The following is a 12455-nucleotide window of genomic DNA, read 5'->3' on the forward strand; positions in this document are numbered from 1 at the left end:
TGACACTTAACACATTTTGTTATTTCCAGTGTTGTTGCAGCGGAGCCATCAGTCTTGACCAATTACAGATGCGGCAGAACTGAGTTGGCTTTTTAGCTCTATTCATTGCATTGCAGAAAGTGTTGTTTAGGGAGATCACATATTCAGCTCTGCTACTATGTTAGTATCCTTAATGTTATCGCTTTTACAATATTTACGAAGGGCATTTGTACATGTAATTGTTTATTATACTACTGGTAACAATTGAGATATTTAATAAAAATATTTACTTTAACTTAAAGATTAGAGGTGTAACATGTTATTAAAAAAACATCTATCTATCTTTCTATTTATTTATCTATCTTCTCTCTTTCTATCAATCAATCAATCTATCTATCTATCTGCCTGTCTGTCTATCTAATATCTATTTCCTATCTATCAAAATATATATTATCTATCTATATATTTATCTTCTATCTGTCTGTCTATCTATCCATTTCATATCTATCTATCTATCATCTATTTATCGATCTATCTATCTATCTCCTCTCTGTCTATCTATCTATCTATCTTCTATCTGCCGTCTGTCTATCTAATATCTATTTCCTATCTATCTATCTAAATATCTAAATATCTATTATCTATCTATATATTTATCTGTCTGTCTGTCTGTCTATCTAATATATATCTTCTATCTATCTATTATCTATCAATCATCTATCTATCTATCTACCTATCTATCATCTATCTATCTTCTATGTCTGTCTGCCTGTCTATCTATCATCTAGCCATCCATCGATCTCTCTATCTATCTATCTAGACATCATTTCAGCACACCGATCAAAATTAACGTAATAAGTGAAACTTTATTCATTAACAGGCAATGTTTCAGCTGCCTCTCACAGCCATTTTTAGGGGCTATTCACACTACAGTATCCTGCACAGATTTTATGCACAGGATTTAAAGCTGTGTCCAGTCATATAGTTAACATTAAAATCTTTAGCATAAAATCCTGCATATCAAATCCTGCCCATCACATCTGCACAGGATACTGTGCATGAAGAGACCCTGAAGCAATAATGTTTTACCTGTTACCTTAATTTGCAACTGGTGTGCTACACTTATCTCTTGCTAGTGTGATGAACTTGAGACCACAGTTGAATAACTACTCACACCCTTACATTGGACCTTTATCTATATTATCTATCTATATGTCTGTCCATCTGTCTACCTGTGTCTATCTATCTATCTATCTATGAATATAGATTGTTTTTCAGTATGTGTTGATGTACAATATTCAATGCACTCTTTATACTTCTGCCTGCCCTAACATTACTGGTTTAACCCCTTAAGGACCAAGCATTTTTCTGTTTTTACACTTTAGTTTTTTTCCTCCTTACCTTTTAAAAATCATAACCCTTTCAATTTTGCACCTAAAAATCCATATGAGGGCTTATTTTTTGCACCACCAATTCTACTTTGGAATGACATCAGTCATTTTACACAAACATTTATGGCGAAACGGAAAATAAAATCATTGTGCGACAAAATTGAAGAAAAAACACAATTTTGTAAATTTTGGGGGCTTCTGTTTCTAGGCAGTACATTTTTCGGTAAAAATGACACTTTATCTTTATTCTGTAGGTCAATACAATTAAAATGATCCCCTACTTATATAGGTTTGATTTCGTCGTACTTCTGGAAAAAATCATAACTACATGCAGGAAAATTTATACATTTAAAATTGTCCTTTTCTGACCCCTATAACTTTTTAAATTTTTCCACGTACAGGGTGGTTTGAGGGCTAATTTTTTTGCGCCGTGATCTGAAGTTTTAATCGGTACCATTTTTATTTTGATTGGACTTCTTGATCGCTTTTTATTCCTTTTTTTAATGGTATGAAAAGTGACCAAAAATACGCTATTTTGGACTTTGGAATTTTTTTGCGTGTACGCCATTGACCGTGCGGTTTAATTAATGATATATTTTTATAGTTCAGACATTTATGCATGCGGCGATATCACATATGTTTATTTTTATTATGATAACATATTTTTAATATAGAATTTGGGAAAAGGGGGGTGATTTAAACTTTAAATAAGGAAGGGGTTAATGTGTGTGTTTTTAAACTTTTTTTAAACTTTTTTTTTTTTACACTTTCAGTCCCCTTAGGGGACTTTTAGGAGGAATCATTAGATTCCTCATACAGATCATTGTGGTTTCATAAAACCACAATGATCTGCGTGCTCTGCGCTCGATTGATAAAGCCTGGCCCTGCCAGGCTTTATCATTCAGAGCACCGGAGCCACCGCAGCAGGAGAGGTAAGCCCTCAGGCTACCTCAGTAGTGGATCGCTCCCCCGCGATCGCGCTGCGGGGGGGGGGGGGGGGGGGGGATACACCCCACTGGACCACCAGGGACTTAATACAGGCACCTTTAGACGCCGCTGTCAACTTTGACAGCGGCGATCTAAAGGGTTAATAGCCGGCCGCGGCGATCGCCGCATGTCGGCCATTAACGCCGGCCCCCAGCTACAGGAATCAGCTGGGGGCTGGCCGGTATGACGCGGGCTCGAGTCGGGAGCCCGCGTCATACCCCGGTAACGGCCATTGGACGAGTATAGACGTCCATGGTCGTTATCGGGTTAAACACCAGTCATGGGTTGGAACATATTAGGTCACAACGGGAGTCAGTTCTTATAGCTGATGTATTGAAAGCAGGAAAAAGGGCAAGTCTTGAGGTCACCATACACTTTAGACATAAGTCCTGGGAATGCACCAACTTAGGCACAAGCGGCCGATTGTCTAAAGTGTATTGCAGCCTGACGATTCTTCCCCATAGGCCAAAAAAAAAAAAATAAGAAGCACGTGTTTATAAAGACCCTTTGAAGTAAATGTGGCCAGCAACTGAACTAAAGGTGTTTTCCAATCTATGAAACAGATGGCTTCTCGGCCTATTTGTGGCCACCAGAGATAGTTGGGAAGCTTAAAACAGACGAGTTAGTTATCTTACGCAATTTGCATAATGCCTATTAACATTGATGGGGCTTGCAAATAAAGTGGAGCCCCACAGGATACATTGTTTACATAACTATCAGTGCCACTCCATTTGCACACCTCTTATTTATATCAATAGGAGTTACGCAAATTGTGAAAGACAACTTTCCAATAATCTCTTGCAGCCACAAACAGGTCAGAAGGGCCCGGAAGTCATCTTTTTACAGATAGGAAACCTCCTTTAACTTTCTCCATAGCTTAATTTTACTTGATTTTTGTATCTACTTTAACAACTATTTTCCTAAAGAAAGTTGAAATAACCCATGCAGGTTTTTTTTTAGCAACACAAAAATCATCCAGTAGATTGTTACTTCCAAAAACCAACACACGGCTGATAATACTGTGCATGTCTTCAAGGTAAACAATGAAATAAGTCACTTGTAATATATTTCTCTAACAAAACCTTAATATAATCCTTTGTGATTTGCCATATAAACATCTCAGAATACAATAAACAGAAGGTGCAGGAAATAAAGGAATGGTGTAAGGTAACATGGTTTAATTTGTATTACGAAGTCTTTCTTTAAATCACCGGGGGGTTGAATCATTGCCACTATAAAGCACTTTCCAATTGGGTGATAAATAAGAATGTGCTGGAGAGCTAATATAAACAATATGATGGAATAAAGGCTATAGGAGATGGCAGTAGCATACATTCTGTATCTCGTCATTAGGAAAACGTACAGTATATCTCCTGTCAAATCACTTGTGTCCTCTGGGAACATAACATTCATAATGCACATTTAATCTGCATTTCTAAATTGTTTATATGCAAAGCTGTAATTCTTGGTGCGATAATCAGTCCGAGAGGCTTCCAGAGACGAAGGATTCAATAAATAAATCAATGAAGTCCTTTTATATCATCTCTTTCACTGTGTGATTAACTCGAGTGCCACAGACTGCATTCACATAGTCAGACATTTGGCTCAATATTCCTTTCAAGCTTCCTCGTTTTCTGCCCCATTTCTAGAACAGTTTTGTATTTGCTTTTCCTAATTACAGGGTAATCTTGAAGAAACCTTTCATCTCTGACAATTTGTTTCTACTAAGAAGAATGCATGTAAGCTAGCAATAGACCTGTGTGCGCTCCCTGGGGAATGTGGATGGGGACTTGGCCTTAACTACGAATGTGTCAATGGATCTGTTTAAAAATTGCAGTTCGGTTGGTAATTAAAGGGGTGTTCCACCCTCGGATATCTTATCTTTAGTTAATTGCTATTGAAAGACGTCACATGTTAAGGAGTCTCAGATGTGATCTTGCCTTGAAGAAATGATCTTACCATTATTTTAGGTGAACGCGTGAGATACTGTAGACAATGGGACTACTGTACAAAAAGAAGTGCAGATAAATAGTAAAGTAATTTGTCGCAGTGGTAATGCACTCGGGATAACAGTGGGTTCACGCAGGGTTGTAGTTTCTGTTAAATGTATATATTTTATACACTTGAGAAGAGAAAAAACATCCAGTATACAGTACAGACCAAAAGTTTGGACACACCTTCTCATTCAAAGAGTTTTCTTTATTTTCATGACTATGAAAATTGTAGATTCACACTGAAGGCATCAAAACTATGAATTAACACATGTGGAATTATAGACATAACAAAAAAGTGTGAAAGAACTGAAAATATGTCATATTCTAGGTTCTTCAAAGTAGCCACCTTTTGCTTTGATTACTGCTTTGCACACTCTTGGCATTCTCTTGATGAGCTTCAAGAGGTAGTCACCTGAAATGGTCTTCCAACAGTCTTGAAGGAGTTCCCAGAGATGCTTACCACTTGTTGGCCATTTTGCCTTCATTGGGTTCAGGTCTGGTGACTGTGGAGGCCAGGTCATCTGGCGCAGCACCCCATCACTCTCCTTCTTGGTCAAATAACCCTTACACAGCCTGGAGGTGTGTTTGGGGTCATTGTCCTGTTGAAAAATAAATGCTGGTCCAACTAAACGCAAACCTGATGGAATAGCATGCCGCTGCAAGAGGCTGTGGTAGTCATGCCTTCAATTTTGAATAAATCCCCAACAGTGTCACCAGCAAAGCACCCCCAAACCATCACACCTCCTCCTCCATGCTTCACGGTGGGAACCAGGCATGTAGAGTCCATCCGTTCACCTTTTTTGCATCGCACAAAGACATGGTGGTTGGAACCAAAGATCTCAAATTTAGACTCATCAGACCAAAACACAGATTTCCATTGGTCTAATGTCCATTCCTTGTGTTCTTTAGCCCAAACAAGTTTCTTCTGCTTGTTGCCTGTCGTTAGCAGTGGTTTCCTAGCAGATATTCTATCATGAAGGCCTCACACAGTCTCCTCTTAACAGTTGTTCTAGAGATGTGTCTGCTGCTAGAACTCTGTGTGGCATTGACCTGGTCTCTAATCTGAGCTGCTGTTAAACTGCGATTTCTGAGGCTGGTGACTCGAATGAACTTATCCACCGCAGCAGCAGTGACTCTTGGTCTTCCTTTCCTGGGGCGGTCCACATGTGAGCCAGTTTCTTTGTAGCTCTTGATGGGTTTTTGTGACTGCACTTGGGGACACTTTCCACCTAGAATATGACATATTTTCAGTTGTTTCACACTTTTTTGTTATGTATATAATTCCACATGTGTCAATTCATAGTTTTGATGCCTTCAGTGTAAATCTACAATTTTCTTTTTCATGAAAATAAAGAAAACTCTTTGAATGAGAAGTTGTGTCCAAATTTTTGGTCTGTACTGTTTGTTAACAGATGCTAACAATGGATACGCCTGTATGCCACCCAGTATAATCCATTTCCATTTGACTTGCATAATAATATGTAATAATTATTAAATGCAAGTCAGCACACCTGGTCATATAACTACCCCATACATGGGCTGATGGGCAGCTCTGTTGCCATAGTAATGCAATACTCCAAGGTAGCAGCCCAGCACAGATTGCAGGTAAAAGTATTATTCCTTTATTGAATCATATATAAAAGCACACAATTCAGCAGGACAAACAAATAGTGAATAACTTGATGCTTTTTGACCTCACAGGGTCTTAGTCATAAGTTAAATTTTTGCATACACCAAAATAAATTAAATGAAGAAGACGTCGGCACTCCAAAAGTCCATAAAAGCTTTATACTTTATTGCACATCCATTAGAAACAAGTAAGTATATACTTCTCAATCAAAATATGGGTAGGGTCACACGTAACAGCGGTATATTATGCTGCGGATGCGCCGGTGACCGAACCCATTTTGTGCCTCCAGCTGTTACCATCCCCTGTTCCCCTGCCTCGCTCCGCCCCAAGTCCACTCAGACATCGCGGAGCAGCTGCAATGTCAGCCGTGATGTCCCAGTGCATTCGCCGACTCGCAGGCGAATCAACTTGTGCCACCAGCTTTGGCAACAGCTGGAGGCACAAAATGGATTGGATCGCTGGTGGATCTGCCGCATGAAAAGCTGCGGATCCATTACGTGTGACCCTACCCTTAGTAAGGTTTTTTAGGGGTTGTTTATGACTAAGGGGTAACTCCCAAAACACATCAACACTTTCTTGTCTGGTTTGAGAAGATTTATATCTCCCTGTTTCAAATGGATAAAACTTTTAAGGACTACTGGAGTGCAGGTTTCTTCATTTTCGTCTCATATTTGACTCTGCACCTGTGGTTTGTCCGAGTAGCTCCAAAAGATCATCAGGTGGTAAATGATGTTTGTTTGTAAAAAAAATAAAGACAAAACAGAGACAAATACAAAGCCTAAAATTCCAACCCTATCAATTTTAGAAAGATTACCTCCCGTATATAGGGACTGCCGGACTAACCCAAAAAGCTGATTTCAACATACCCAATTCTGTTTTACTACAAGAGGTAAGGGACAGTGTTAGTGAGGTTAAGGGTAGAGTATCTTCACGTTTCCCCATTGAAATAAACATACATGCTTGGGCAAGTGGATGGTATTAGTGGAATCACTAAAAATAGGGAATGGCCTTTGTACTACTAATGCATAGAGTACAATACATCATGGTATTTTATTGGTTATTTCAGTATACCCTCCATGTTTTGGTTGCAGAGTGATTCATTTGATTTGATTTTCATTTAGAGTTTATCTATTTTATAATTTAAAAAGTAGAAAGGGATTAAGTTTCTTAAAGTATACCAGTCATTTTAACAAAGTGAAATGTCAAAAGTTTTCATCAGTTGGTCGGCTCATTGCTGAACAAGTAGGGAGAAGCGTGTAGTAGTGTACTCCCCAACTACTATCAAACAACCTGCCCGAATCACAACAGTCTCCAAACACTTGATGCTACTTTCTACTATTGCACTAAACATAAGTGTTTTCAAATTTGTTTTAATTGTCTGTTGGGCTTTCCTGCCTTAGACAATGCTGATAACTTTTTGTAAAGAGGAAAGTCTACGATTGTTTTAGTCATGTTGGGTGTAGAACTTGAACAGCCAGACAGCACAAAGCTTAACCGCACAAAACACAAGATTTATTACAGTCAATCGAGCTCTTACTTCCAACAAAACCCCTGACTCGAATGCATTTGAGCCTTAATGCAGTCATTTAAGTCATATTTTACTACATCATTTAAAGTCCCCCAAAGAAGTTGTAAACTACTACAGCAGCTTATGTGACTGACCAGAAACTTGAAATAAGAAAATAAAAACACAATTTGGTTTTGGACGTCTTTAAACTTTCCACAATGTATTTAACATACTATATGTTTAAATTATAGTTAACCTCGCTATTCACATAACCTACTACATTATATGTTCTTAAAAATGTTTTTAGCCTATGGATGGTTGTCTGGTGGGGTTAATGGCTGTTTTAAAAAGGTGGAAAACAAAACATTAAATGTATTTTTCAGTGAAAACCAAGATATCCCCTATCCACAGGATAGTGAATAAATGTCTGATCATGGGGGTCCAATCACTGGGACTCCCTATGATCTCCATAACAGTGCCCTGGCTCTCAGATGCCATGTCATCTATTCAATTGCATGAGAATGCTAAAGATGCCCTAGTGCTTTACTTGGATATCTTTGATACTCTCCATTCTAGAGCTAGCAAGGGGTTCCAGTGATTAGACCCCCAAGATTAGACACCTATATTTTCTATTCCGTAGAGGATAAATAGTTTTTCACTGGACAACCCCTTAACCATCTAATATTTCTGTTGCTACCTGAGTTCCCTGTGATCTCCACTTACTGGTACCCTCCTGACACATAGGAAATGGTTATTCATCAATGATCCCAATGGAGGTCTACCTTAGCCATTAATTAGACAAATGACACAGGAGCCCTTCCTTGTGTGCAACGTTGATTGCAATGAGAGATACAGGATAAACACAAAAGGATAAACACCTTATGCAGAATTCAGGCACAACATTTACAACCGCATATAAATGAAGAGGGATCTGCTTACCACATTGGATGAACCGACATGAAGATAAACACTGAATGGAGAGCAAAGGATTTGCACTGCTGACATAGGGAATCTTGAAACTAAGGTATGAACCAGTAAGTTATCTTTTTATAATAAGTGTGATCATGTTAAGACTAGTGTTGAGCGCAAATATTCAAAATGCTAATTTTTACCACAAATATCGTCACTTTGTGATTTTGCAAATATTTAAAATATAGTGCTATATATCCGTAATGACAAATATTCTTTTTTTTTCTTCACAGTACACATCACAACAATGATGTGTACTGTGTAAAAAAAAAAGTGATCATCCCTCCCTGCTTCCAGCTTGTGGTCCAAAGAAGGCTCCAATATTATTTACTGTGTCAATCAGTGTGGAGCGCGAATATTTCATATATGTGAATATGCAAATATTAGCGAATATCGGCACTTCCAGAGGACACTAATCCCTCCCTTCTGGGCCAATGAAAAGGATGCAAATACAGTTGTCAGAAGTTAACAACATCCCTAGCAATCAATTGGAAAGTTGCCCACCCCTTCACTATATAATCTCGCATGCACACTATAAGAATTTAATTACGATTTTCCATGGAAAAAAAAGTGAACGAGCATAGTGAATATGCAAATTTTGCGAGCATACGACGCATATTCATCCATATATTCACTAAATATCACAAATTCGAATATGGCCCCTGCCGCTCATCACTAGTTAAAAAATTTCTTGAGTGTTAAGAAGGGACCAGGACATAGAGATCACTGGGGAGTAAGTGAGCATTGGATCATTAGGACGAATGAGGTGAGTATTGCAGATTTTTTTCAACCCAGTCCTCCCTCTTTTTTTTTCTTCTTTTCTTGCTGCAAATGGACGTTCATTAACATTCATCTGCGGCTCCCAAGGTAAGACACGCGCTTAGCAGGTGAGCGTGCATCATACCCGGTGGGTCCCGGTTGCTAATGGCAGCCAGAATCCCCAGCTAATGCTGGACATTATCGATCGGGCTGATGTCCAGCATTAACCCTTTAGATGTGGTGATCAAACTTGATCGCCGTGTCTAAAACGAAAGTAAACATTGCCAGTTAGCTCAGTGGTGCTGTTCGGGACTGCTGCGGTGAAATTGTGGCGTCCCAAACAGCTTGAGGGACGCAAGGAGGATCCCTACCTGCCACATGTCTGAACTATAAAAATTTATTGTTAATTAAACGACATGTTCAATGGCGTACACGTAAAAAAATTTCAAAATTTCGTATTTTGGTCAGTTTTTATACCATAAAAAAATGAATAAAAAGTTATAAAAAAAGTCTGATCAAAACAAAAATGGTATAGAAAAAACTTCAGATCATGGTGCAAAAAATGAGCCCTCATATCTCCCCTTATACAGAAAAAAAAAAAGTTATAGGGGTCAGAAGAGGAAATTTTACAACATATTAATTTTGGTGCATGTAGTCATAACTTTTTTTTAGTAGTAAAATAAAATCAAACCTATATAAATGTAATGTCCTTGCAACCGTATGGACCTACAAAATAAATATAAGGTTCAATGTTTACTGAAAACTGCACTGCGTAGAAACGGAAGCTGCTAAAAATTACATATGGCTTTTTTCTTTTTTTCAATTTTGCCCCACAAATTATTTTTTTCTGGCTTCACCGTAGATTTTGAAATTGAAATTATTAAAGGTATTACAAAGTAAAATTGTTGACACAAAGAACGAGCCCTCATATGGATTTTCAGGTGGAAAATTGAAAGTGTTATTATTTTTAGAAGGTGAGGAGGAAAAAACAAAAGGGCAAAAATTTAAAATCGCCAAAGAGGGAAGGGGTTAAATGTATCCTGCTTGACCAACTTCTTTAATAAAATACTGTATTTATCGGGGTATACCACGCACCGGCCTATAACACGCACCCTCATTTTACCAAGGATATTTGGGTAAAAAAAGTTTTTTACCCAAATATCCATGGTAAAATGAGGGTGCGTGTGTGCGCGTGTATACCCCGATAAACCCCCAGGAAAGGCAGGGGGAGAGAGGCCGTCGCTGCCCGCTTCTCTCCCCCTGCCTTTCCTGGGGTCTAGAGCGCTGCTGCCGGCCCTTCTCACCCCCTGGCTATCGGCGCCGCTGCCCGTTCTGTCCCCCTGACTATCGGTGCCGGCGCCCCATTGCCAACACCGATAGCCAAGGGGAGAGAAGGGCAGCAGCACCCATTGCCGGCGCCGCTGCCCCGTTGCCTCCCCCCATCCCCCGTGGCATAATTACCTGAGTCGGGTCCGCGCTGCTGCAGGCCTCCGGCGTGCGTCCCCTGCATCGTTGCTATGCACGGCGCGGCGCATGACATCAGTGCGCCGCGCCGTGCAGCGCATAGCAATGACACCGGGGACGCACGCCGGAGGCCTGCAGCAGCGCGGACCCGACCCAGGTAATTATGCCACCGGGGATGGGGGGAGGCAACGGGGCAGCGGCGCCGACAATGGGTGCCGCTGCCCTTTCTCTCCCCCTGGCTGTCGGCGCCGCTTCTCTCCCCCTGGCTATCGGCGCCGGCAATGGGGCGCCGGTACCGATAGTCAGGGGGACAGAACGGGCAGTGGCGCCGATAGCCAGGGGGAGAGAAGGGCCGGCAGCAGGGCTCTAGACCCCAGGAAAGGCAGGGGGAGAGAAGCGGGCAGCGACGGCCTCTCTCCCCCTGCCTTTCCTGGGGGTGTATCGGCGTATAACACGCACATAGACTTTAGGCTAAAAGTTTTATCCTAAAAAGTGTGTGTTATACGCCGATAAATACGGTATATTGGTTTATCTACACCATGGCATACGAGCATATGAGAAGTGATACTCCATGTTTTTGTCCAACACTATCCCTCTAGCTATTTCTACATCAGGTCTATTTAAATATTACCTTTATGAATCTTAGTACCTAGAGCACTGCAGCAATGAATGAATGTGGTTTTGAACTACAAAGGACTTCTACATCAAAAATTGTAAACATTGACATGATGTTTGAAGGCAAATCTTTTTGAAAGCATAAATGATCAAAAGTAATAAGAAAACCTTCTGTTTACTACCCTGACTCCTTTCAGTAAACATTTGTTGGACCTTACAGCTCTTAATACAACTGGTCATTGTGATTGTTAAGGGCCTTGCACTTGCCGGCGCCCCATTGCCAACACCGATAGCCAAGGGGAGAGAAGGGCAGCAGCACCCATTGCCGGCGCCGCTGCCCCGTTGCCCCCCCCTTCCCCCGTGGCATAATTACCTGGGTCGGGTCCGCGCTGCTGCAGGCCTCCGGCGTGCGTCCCCTGCGTCGTTGCTATGCACGGCGCGGCGCATGACGTCAGTGCGCCGCGCCGTGCAGCGCATAGCAACGACGCCGGGGACGCACGCCGGAGGCCTGCAGTAGCGCGGACCCGACCCAGGTAATTATGCCACCGGGGATGGGGGGAGGCAACGGGGCAGCGGCGCCGACAATGGGTGCCGCTGCCCTTTCTCTCCCCCTGGCTGTCGGCGCCGCTTCTCTCCCCCTGGCTATCGGCGCCGGCAATGGGGCGCCGGTACCGATAGTCAGGGGGACAGAACGGGCAGTGGCGCCGATAGCCAGGGAGAGAGAAGGGCCGGCAGCAGGGCTCTAGACCCCAGGAAAGGCAGGGGGAGAGAAGCGGGCAGCGACGGCCTCTCTCCCCCTGCCTTTCCTGGGGGTGTATCGGCGTATAACACGCACATAGACTTTAGGCTAAAAGTTTTAGCCTAAAAAGTGCGTGTTATACGCCGATAAATACGGTATATTGGTTTATCTACACCATGGCATACGAGCATATGAGAAGTGATACTCCATGTTTTTGTCCAACACTATCCCTCTAGCTATTTCCACATCAGGTCTATTTAAATATTACCTTTATGAATCTTAGTACCTAGAGCACTGCAGCAATGAATGAATGTGGTTTTGAACTACAAAGGACTTCTACATCAAAGATTGTAAACATTGACATGATGTTTGAAGGCAAATCTTTTTGAAAGCATAAATGATCAAAAGTAATAAGAAAACC

General features: G+C 41.2%; 1 protein-coding gene across 1 annotated transcript in view; it reads right to left on the reverse strand.

The window, feature by feature from the left end:
• CADM2 (cell adhesion molecule 2) overlaps positions 1-12455 on the reverse strand; it is a 486710-nt gene that overhangs the window by 377007 nt on the left and 97248 nt on the right. The window lies entirely within an intron of this gene.

The sequence above is a fragment of the Hyla sarda genome, chromosome 2 (assembly GCF_029499605.1).
Source record: "Hyla sarda isolate aHylSar1 chromosome 2, aHylSar1.hap1, whole genome shotgun sequence".
Lineage (NCBI taxonomy): Eukaryota > Metazoa > Chordata > Amphibia > Anura > Hylidae > Hyla > Hyla sarda.